This window comes from Lissotriton vulgaris, chromosome 3_1 (assembly GCF_964263255.1).
Source record: "Lissotriton vulgaris chromosome 3_1, aLisVul1.2, whole genome shotgun sequence".
In the NCBI taxonomy this organism is placed as follows: domain Eukaryota; kingdom Metazoa; phylum Chordata; class Amphibia; order Caudata; family Salamandridae; genus Lissotriton; species Lissotriton vulgaris.
The window spans coordinates 1,592,926,233-1,592,935,510 of NC_141689.1; the positions used below are offsets into that span (position 1 = coordinate 1,592,926,233).

At 44.3% G+C, this 9,278-nt stretch overlaps 1 pseudogene; it reads right to left on the reverse strand.

Annotated features, from left to right (window-relative positions):
- Positions 1-4,694: 4,694 nt before the first annotated feature.
- Positions 4,695-6,928, reverse strand: LOC147728226 (E3 SUMO-protein ligase KIAA1586-like; annotated as a pseudogene).
- Between the last annotated feature and the right edge of the window lie 2,350 nt (positions 6,929-9,278).

A 9,278-nucleotide genomic window follows, 5' to 3' on the forward strand; every position in this document is an offset into this window, starting at 1 on the left:
GTGGTGGGCAACAATCCAAAGGGGAGCCAGATTTCACTTTGGACAGCAGGTCCAGGAAACCTTGATTGCTAATAGCCGGGAAGGCATCCAAGGTAAGAGAGTTAGTAAGTGGGTCATCGGAGGTCTCCAAAACATTTGATTTGGGAGTGCCAGCTTTGATAGTGGCTATTTTATCCAGAAAGAAGTTGTTTAAGGAATTAGAAAGATCTTGGGTGGTAGTAGGAGAAGGTGAAATTCTGCCTGTGTTAGATAATTCATTGACAATTGCAAAGATTTACTTTGACCCATTGGAAGAGTTGAGGATTCTAGACGAGTAGTGTGAGGCTTTGGCTATACTTATAGCTTTTTTATATTCCTTCTGTGATAGGGAGTAGGTCTGCCTATCTTCACTGGAGTAATTTTGTCGCTCCCTGCTTTCTTTTTGGTGAAGTGGACAGTAGAGGAAGTTAAAGAACAGATCACGGATACAAGCACTGAGAGACACTGAGAATGAATTCTGTTGCTTAAAGAAAAATAGGAGACACAAGTGAAAATAATGCAAAGTTTTCTGAACCACGTCACATAGTGATGGATTTTCGAATCAGGTTCACTGACAGCTGAGGCTGTTTTGCCTGATATTTACCTGATGGTATTATTCACAAGGATAACAATTAATAGTAGTTTCTGTTCTGGTTAGATGGCAACTTAAATAAAGACAAAAGAGTTGCAGGCGGTGTACTGTTGGAACCCATATGGGAAAGTAAATGAAACGCACCTGCTGCTTGAAATGCTTTGCATTCCATGCGTCAAGTGAATATAGTCAGGTGCCATGGTATGTGCACATAATTACAGAATGGGACGCATCTGTAGATGCAATGCGCACAGATGGAATAACAGTAAAAAGCAGAAATGCAATTTATTTAAAAAGAAAGGTGTGGCGGTATGCTGGGTGAAATAAATAATTAAATACCGCTCAGTTGTATCTATTAGGTGAATGAATTGTTATGTCATCTATGTGCATTGGATCTACAGATGCATGCCATGCTGTAACTATGTGCACATACCATGACACCTAACTACATTCACTTCACGGTGGAATGCAAAGCTTTTAGAGCAGCTCGTGAGTTTTATTTACTTTCCTGTTTGGGTAGCAATAGAGCACCACCTGCGTCTGCCCGTGCTACTCGCCCAGAGGCGGTATAGGTAGAACCAGTGTAACAAATAAAAACTAGCATTTAGCAATGCAATCTATAACATATTACAAAAAGAGAGGGACAAACAATACTTAGATGTGTCCAAATTGTTGGTATTTCTATGCACCTGAATGTAAAAGTGACTTATAGTGATATTTGAAAACAAACCGGTGGCACGGTTTGTTGTTCTGTTTAAAGTTTGCTGTCTAATGATGTGCTTCGGGGATTGCATGTTTTAAAAAGACATTTCGGTAGTCTTAATAAGAAATTCCGCTAGTCTTAATGCTCAAATGAGTGAGATTGGGTATGGATCCTGGTTACACACTACAGATGCATGCCATGCTGTAACTATGTGCACATACCATGGCACCTAATTACATTCACTTCACGGTGGAATGCAAAGCTTTTAGAGCAGCTTGTGAGTTTTATTTACTTTCCTGTTTGGGTAGCAATAGTACACCACCTGCTTCTCTTAAAACATTCCGCCAGTCTTAATGCACAAATAAGTGAGATTGGGTATGGATCCTGGTTGCACACTTGCAAGTGCAGTCTTTAACCTCACTAAAGACCCAGTTAAGCAGCCTGTTTTGCAGTTTTCTATAGCGCAAATTGGACCTAAAGTTTTTGGAGGCCTTTACATGAGCACCAATTATATTCCACAAGATTACAAGCTTAGATTACAGAGCTTTTAAAAGTCCTTTGAGAAGTGTTTTCTGGAATTCTGTGATCAGAACACGCAAAATGTAGAGTTTAAAGAGAAAATTTGGATCTGGGCAAATATTTTACCATGTGCTTGTGGAAAATTTCTCAATTCAGTTTCAGAGAGAACGACTCCTGCTGGAACTGCAATAAGCAGAAGGGTGACCTGGCACACCTCCTCTTCCACTGCACCAAGATCAGGAGATTCTGGGATTCAATAAATACTCTAATTAATGACGTAACAGGAGCCACACTAACACTGGACTTTCACCATCTAGCACTACGGTACACCGACACCTCCATAACAACCGATAATGACAGGGACCTGATTGACCTCCTGCTTACGGCGGCGGTCAAGACGGTGTTGAACAATTGGAAAGACACAGCAAAGGCCACTTTTAAAGCATGGTTCAACTGGGTCATATTCCTACGAGGAGCTGACACCATAACAACCAACAGCCTACCGAACTCAGGGAAAAAAAGCGAGATGTGGCTGTCGCTAGACAACTACCTGTCCTCCCATAAGCCACCCTGAACGGCCAGACCAGGTAACACGGCATAAACCACACGCATCACCTACTATGCGACACAATGTGCCTCCTCTCTCTCTTTACTCTCTATATCTCTACACCTCTCTATTCTCTTCACGCCACCAGGGGAGCAAAAGACAATCAGACAGTATGTAAGGGGTAGGGGGGAAGCCTGAAGGATTGACGAGACGAAGAAGAGGCAAGCACGAGAACATGGACAAACAGGCACAAGCAAAGCAAGACAATGCTTGGCCTCATCTCCCCAACCCCCCCCCCCCACCCCCGGGCGCTTTTCTCCCTGTCTTTTCCCATCCCCATGTGTTTCACTCTGCACCATGTATATATGCTTTTTTTTCAATGAAAAAAAATTACTGAAATAAAAAAAATAAAAAAACTGCATTTACTTTAACAGCAGCAGTGACATGAGTTAAGAGCGGGCGATGGTAAAAAAACATGTAACTGGTGCCAACGGCAGGGGTGTGCGTGGGGGTCGGGGTGAGCAAGAGAGGACATAAACATTACCAGCAGTAACAAAGATTTTCCCGCCAGCCTGCAGGGAAGATCCAAGGGCCACATGCAGTACAAGGAAGACATGGAAGTTCAAGCGGCTGGAAGGCAGGATATTGGCGCTTTACCATGACTCCTTTTGGAAAGTTGCAATAGTTATATTAGCCTTGTCACTGTGGTAGAGGCACTTTAAGCAAGCAAACAAAAGGACTAACCTGGAGAAGGGCTGCCTCGGAAAAAGGGCGTGAGTGCCATTTTAGAATTATAAATGTTAGGCAACCCACAAGACTTACTTCTGGGGGGGCCTGTGCTCTGTATATAGTGGTGACATGGGCGCAGGAGTCCTGGTTGCTAGGCGACCCTCCGGCACCACTCCAGCGAAGCTCCTGTCCTCAGCGAACCTGGCTTCGGGATGGATAGCACACTGTTGTTAATAGCTGGGACAGGAACACGACAAGTTCCGCGGCTCGTGTCCTTGATAAGTGCAGTGTGGATCCGTCAATGAGGTGTCCGTGACTTCCCCTTCCCAAGTTTCTGTATAGGCCTTCTCCTCCCCTAAAACTACAATAATAAAGCAAAGTGAACCAACGGCATAAGAACAGCAGGATGGGTGTGTCCCCGCCCCAGACCTCTCGTGCTATGCCAGGGTACCTCTCCGCAACTGCCGTGACTTGCTCATTTTAAAAATGCAACGCAGCCAACGAACGGACCAGTGATTCACCTTCAACTCTCCACCATCACTGGTACCGCCACCGCTGGGAGCTTCAAATGGGGTGGAGGAGTGTGGAAGAGACACAAGAATGAAATTAAAACCAGCACGGTGCTCGTAAAACGGGCGCAGCGCTGCTAAAGTATGTCCACAATATTAAAAGCTCCACAGGATTTACTGCCCGCCACATCACGAGAGCTGCCTGGGCCCAAACGTACTTATTTTCCCTAGTCTCAGGTCTCGTAGAAGTTGCAAACAGACTGAATGTGCAGCATTAGGGACCATATCAATAACAAAAAAGTGCAGGTTTCAGCTATGCTTCGTTGAACAGCCTTTCACTACAAACACCCTTGGTGCCAGCGAGACCTGTGTGCAGCCGGTGCCTTTATTTCAGCCGCGGATGAGGGCAGGGCGCATGGTGCTTCGATCCGCTCCAAGTTTAAATTGAGCTCATCATCATGTCCCGCCGCAGTGCCTGAAGATAAAACGGCATGGGGAGAATGAATTTCACGTCTGCCAGGCCTGTGCTATTGTTATTGGCCGTGCGTGTGCATGAGAGGGCCGGTGCCATTACCAGGCGAGACAGCCGGTGGGAGGGGGAGGTCTGCGGGTGGAGGGAGCTCTGCATCTGCATCGGGCTGCATGTGAGGTGCTTCTGAAGTTATCGCACGCTGTTCTACCTACGCACGCACACCGGCCTACCCGCTGCAACGTCTCGTACCAAACACCAACCTCCATGCAGTGGTCTGAATTTACAGCGCACACACGCCGACCTTCTGCACCGGTCTGATGTTTCCGCACACCAGGGCTTTAAGTGGGAAAAAACTGGGGGTGCTCTAAAAGGGGCGTGGCTAATCTATTAAAGGGGTGTGGCCTATCTGAGTAGGGGCGTGGTCTATTCGATTAAGGGCGTGGTCTAAATCAAGATAACTAGCATTGTGTGCTTAAGAAAATCATGAAGTCGCATCCAGCAAAGGATAATAAAATAGGCAAAAAAGTATATTTATTAGGTATAAGCCATAAAAATACCAAACACTTTAAAAAAACATGTAAAAATTATTTATATAACTTGGAAATCTATTGCAGGATTCCCAAAAACCCTTGAAGATATTCAGTGTGTTTATTTAGCTGGGGTTTCTCACATCAATTTTCTTCAGCGGACCTTCTACCTTTTGCAAGCTAACTCTTCACATACAGCTTTGCGTCAAATGTTTCAAATGGAGGACCATTGAGTTTTACCCATAGGCATGAAGAAATGGTCTCTACAAAAAGAGAGGCCCTTGTTGGACAAGCAATTAAGTTCATTGCGCTGAAACCTCTCTCGCAATCCGCATTACTTGCTGGCAGGGTTTCCATGCAAACTACTAACTTTTTTAATGCTTCAGGGGTTTTCTTTCCACCAAAATCTTTGAAAAGTCTAAAAGCTTGGATAGTATCTCTTGCTGGCAGATGAAACTCTGAACACAGTTTCTGGATATCTGTTTCCCCCTTAAAGAATGCATTCATCACCAGAAGGCAAGTTGCCTGCATCTAGTACACTGAAGCTGGCTATAAGTTCTTTCTCAGAATCCGGGGTACATCGTTTGTTTATATTTACAGACAGACTTTGATAAAATTGATTTTGATTATGGGCAACAGAGTTACATCTACCATGGGAAAGAGGAACATTCTTGAATTTGCCCTCGTCCACTGCTCTCTGAGCCGCAGAAGCAAACTCTCCTGGGGAGTCCTTCTCTGCTATAAATATGCGTACTTGACTAACCAAAAGTCTGTGGGCATTAACAATTGTAATATCCCTCCTCTGTAAGGAGAGTGATAAGTCTTTGAGCTCTTGAAGTGCATCACACATTACCCCCAAATCTCTGATAAAAGAATAGGATGTAAGCTTCTTCAAGAGACCTTCATACTTACTCCGGTCTCTTATGGGTCTGGATGGGTCTTTAGCAGCATTCTCAAAATGTTTGCACAAGGCAGGGAAGCAGTTCCAAACAGCTTTCACAGATCTGTAACTGGATGCTACCCATCTAGTATCAAGCATTTTCCCAATCTTCTGAAGCTGTACACATAGCTCGCTGGCGGCCAGATTTAGCTCTCTCTGGTTTTTTGTTGACATGCTGTATGTGGCATACATTGAGTCCATGAAAATCTTGAAGTGATTGACCCCTGCAACCTCATCAACTGTATGTGCAACAGCAAGTTCTAATCTGTGAGCCAAACAGTGCCATGTCAGTTCAAGATTTGGAAATTCTGATTTCAACAATGCCACTACTCCTCCTTTTTACCAAACATAACTGCTGCTCCATCAGTACCTACCGCAATCAAGATATCATGAAGCAGACTTTTTGTGAGTCCAACTTTTTCAAAGTAGCTTAGGAGAGCGGTCTTTACGTCAATAGCATTAGTTTCTGCCAGCTCCAGGAGGCCGAAATAGATGGTCACTTGGGTACTTTCATTTCCAAAAATGCCACGGAGGTAGATGATCAAGGTAGAAGCATTGCTAATAGAAGTGCTCTCATCAATTAATACTGTGATCTTTGGTTTGTGTTGTCTCATATAACAGACCAATCTTTGTTGCATTTCCACTGCAATGTGTTTTATTATTTCAGTTGCAGTCACATTGCTGTGCAAAACACGTCCCATTGCGCTGCCATTCTTTGCCTGAAGGAGAATTAGATCAGGGTGGTCAGTGAAAGGGCAATCTTTTTTTGCCAAGTAGTAGGCAGTGTCAAATACCCTGCATGTGCTCTCCATATGTTTTGCATTACATTTGTGTACTGCCACCACCAATGGATTGTTCTGCTGAGCTGTAAGAATGTCTTCAGCTGCCAAGTGACCAGCGCTTGCCTTATGCTCCATAATCTTCTTCCTGATCTGTTTCTGCCTGAAAGCTTTTCTGTCACCGGAAGGACCAACCTCGCCATCTGCCCACACTTTACTTACGCGCATGCCTTGGGTGTTATTGTGCACTGAAAGACCTGTTGATTTAGCCCGTTTTTGCAGGAAGTACACCCAATATTGCCTGACTTAGGATACAACCATTTATATTCCTCCTGAAAGTAATACCACTGTTTAGTGTTCCAGCAGTCAGGGAGTTTGACAGTTTCTTTCTCTGGCACACGTTGAAGTTTTTCTAATGGTGGACTGTCCCTGTCAGACTCTTGCTGAGTTTTACTAGCTTCATCACTAGTTGGTTGCACTGGACAAGACTCCCCTGTAACACGCTGGTGCTTCAGTGACGGTAGGAAGTCAATCATTGAAGACTGCATAGACTTGCGCTTCAGAGCAGAAGCATATAAGCTACTAGTAGCCATGGTAAATGTAGAACTTCCTTCTTGGAGGCTGGACTGGTATATCTGAAAAAGAAAAGAAAATCTTGTTTTGCAGGTTTCCTCTGCTGATTTTGGTTTCTAGGTGACAAGGCCTTCCTTCACGAAAATAGAATATTGAGCCTCATATCTGCAACAAAAATTGAATAGTTTATGCCAGTGATCAACAATGTTTAATTGAAGTGCCATTTGGCAGGCAGATGTTACTCTTCATTCTGTGCTGTTCCTGAAAGTATCTCTCATTGTGTAGTGAAGTTGTAAGGTTTTCCTGATCTGGAGATCCCAAAATACGTCTTCCCCGGGTCTCCAAAAGTTCTTTAGATGGCACTGGTTCATCTGTATGTACTGTACTCCAGTCTACTTACTCCTTTCTGATTTACATACACTGGACTTGTTCGCTGCCTCACACATGGATGCCGGTACACACTGCCTGCACAGTCCTCTCACACACATACTCCCTGCTAAGGCCCGATGTATAGTATTTTGATTTATGTCACACCTACTACCCCTGATGAGGCGTTGCATCGCTTTTTCGGTGAGTAGCATGCTACTACGAAATCCATAAAGGATTAGTGGCAAATTAGTATAGTGAAATATGAAAGTAATTTGAGTGGTGGATGTGTTAGTCATTTGGATTGAGAAGGGTAGTGGGGGGGATAGAAGAGGGAAAAGGTATACATTTGTATAGCACTTGCTACCCCCAAGGTGTTGAACTGCTTTTTCGGCGAGTAGCACCCTACCCCAGAACACAAACAATACTAAACCCACAGAACAAACCCACAAAGCAGGAATAGACTACTGCATCACTGTATGGAATAAATAATATCCAGAGGCACTGCCATCATACTGCGTCACTGCATGGAATACAGAGTACCCGTAGGCACTGCTCTCTTCCTACCTCACTGCACAATATAAAGAACACTCCTAGGTATTGCCATCCTTGTATATTTGTATATCACTGCACATTATAGTGAATATCCTGAGGCACTGACATCAATCTGCCACATTGCATCCACCACAGCTCTCTGGATAGGATTAACTCTACCACCTCAGAACCTAAAGATGTGTCTCAGGTGGTCTGCTGGCAGAACACCTTTGAAGGAGATGTCGCTTGAAGCAACATCAGCAAATCCATTCCTTTCTTCAGCTATGATGGTGGAACACTGCTGTGGGCAGGAGTCTGAACCAGAACAAAATGCCTTATCCAGGCCTGGCTCTCAAGAACACTCAAGCAGAAAGTGTAGTGAATGGACATTTCATATTTCTTACAAAATAGAAAAAGTTTCAGTTGTGAAAAAAGTGGTACACATTTTAATATCTTACCAACTCAAAGCTTTAGGATTTACGGAAATTTCTGCAACAGTCTTTTTCAGAGGGGCATGTTCACTACACGATAGTCATCGGACCTTACTCAGAATCATGGAAAGCCTTTGGGGTGCTAACTAGCAAGCCTACCAGCTCTACAAAAGAGAACATAATTTGTGGCAGCACTCTAACGTTTGATGGTTAAAGGCTATAGGAAAGATCAACCATATATGGCAAGATGTGGGGAGAAATGTCTCCCTACTTTTCACAGGACAGGTTACTTGCCCTTGATCCCCAGAGTACACAAAGCACTTGAAGGTCACAGGCACACATGGCTATCCAACAAGCATGGCTCTTCAGACAGGCAGACACCTAACCATGCCAATGGCAGACTGGAAAGCAAAAACGTCCTAATTAGCATCTGGGTTGCCAGGAATGGGCGCGCGGGAATGTGCGCCATCAAATGTAAGCATTAAGAAATCTTTTGGAAAAATACAGGGGATCTCTGGCTCAACATAAACCTTGATCTAAGTTCTGAGTTTTGCTGAAGTTTGTACAATGCTAAAACCCCCTTTTACTGCCAGACATGGCTCAGAGAGGACATCAAATTCGAAAAACTACAGGGCAATCCGACTGATATCTGTGCCCTCTCAGCAAAATAACAATGATGGATGTACATGGCCTTCAACTCTCCAACTGCCTGGGACCTGCCCTCTTGATAAACTGAGCAGGATATATGGCCCTGTTAGGGTGAACTGCTGCTAACAGGATTAAAAAAAAAAAAAATTTATAACGTTTTAAATAGCACAAACTTGATCCCGAAGGATACCAGAGCGCTTTACAATTTGAGGCAAAGGTAACAAATCAGAACATTACTTAGTTCTCCAGTACAGACGCAAGTCCTCCCCACCCCTCCAGCACAGACATAGGCCCTCGCCACCTCTCCAGCACAGATACAGGCCCTCACCACCTCTACAGCACAGACATAGGCCCTCCCCAACTCTCCAGCACAGATACAGGCCCTCGCCAC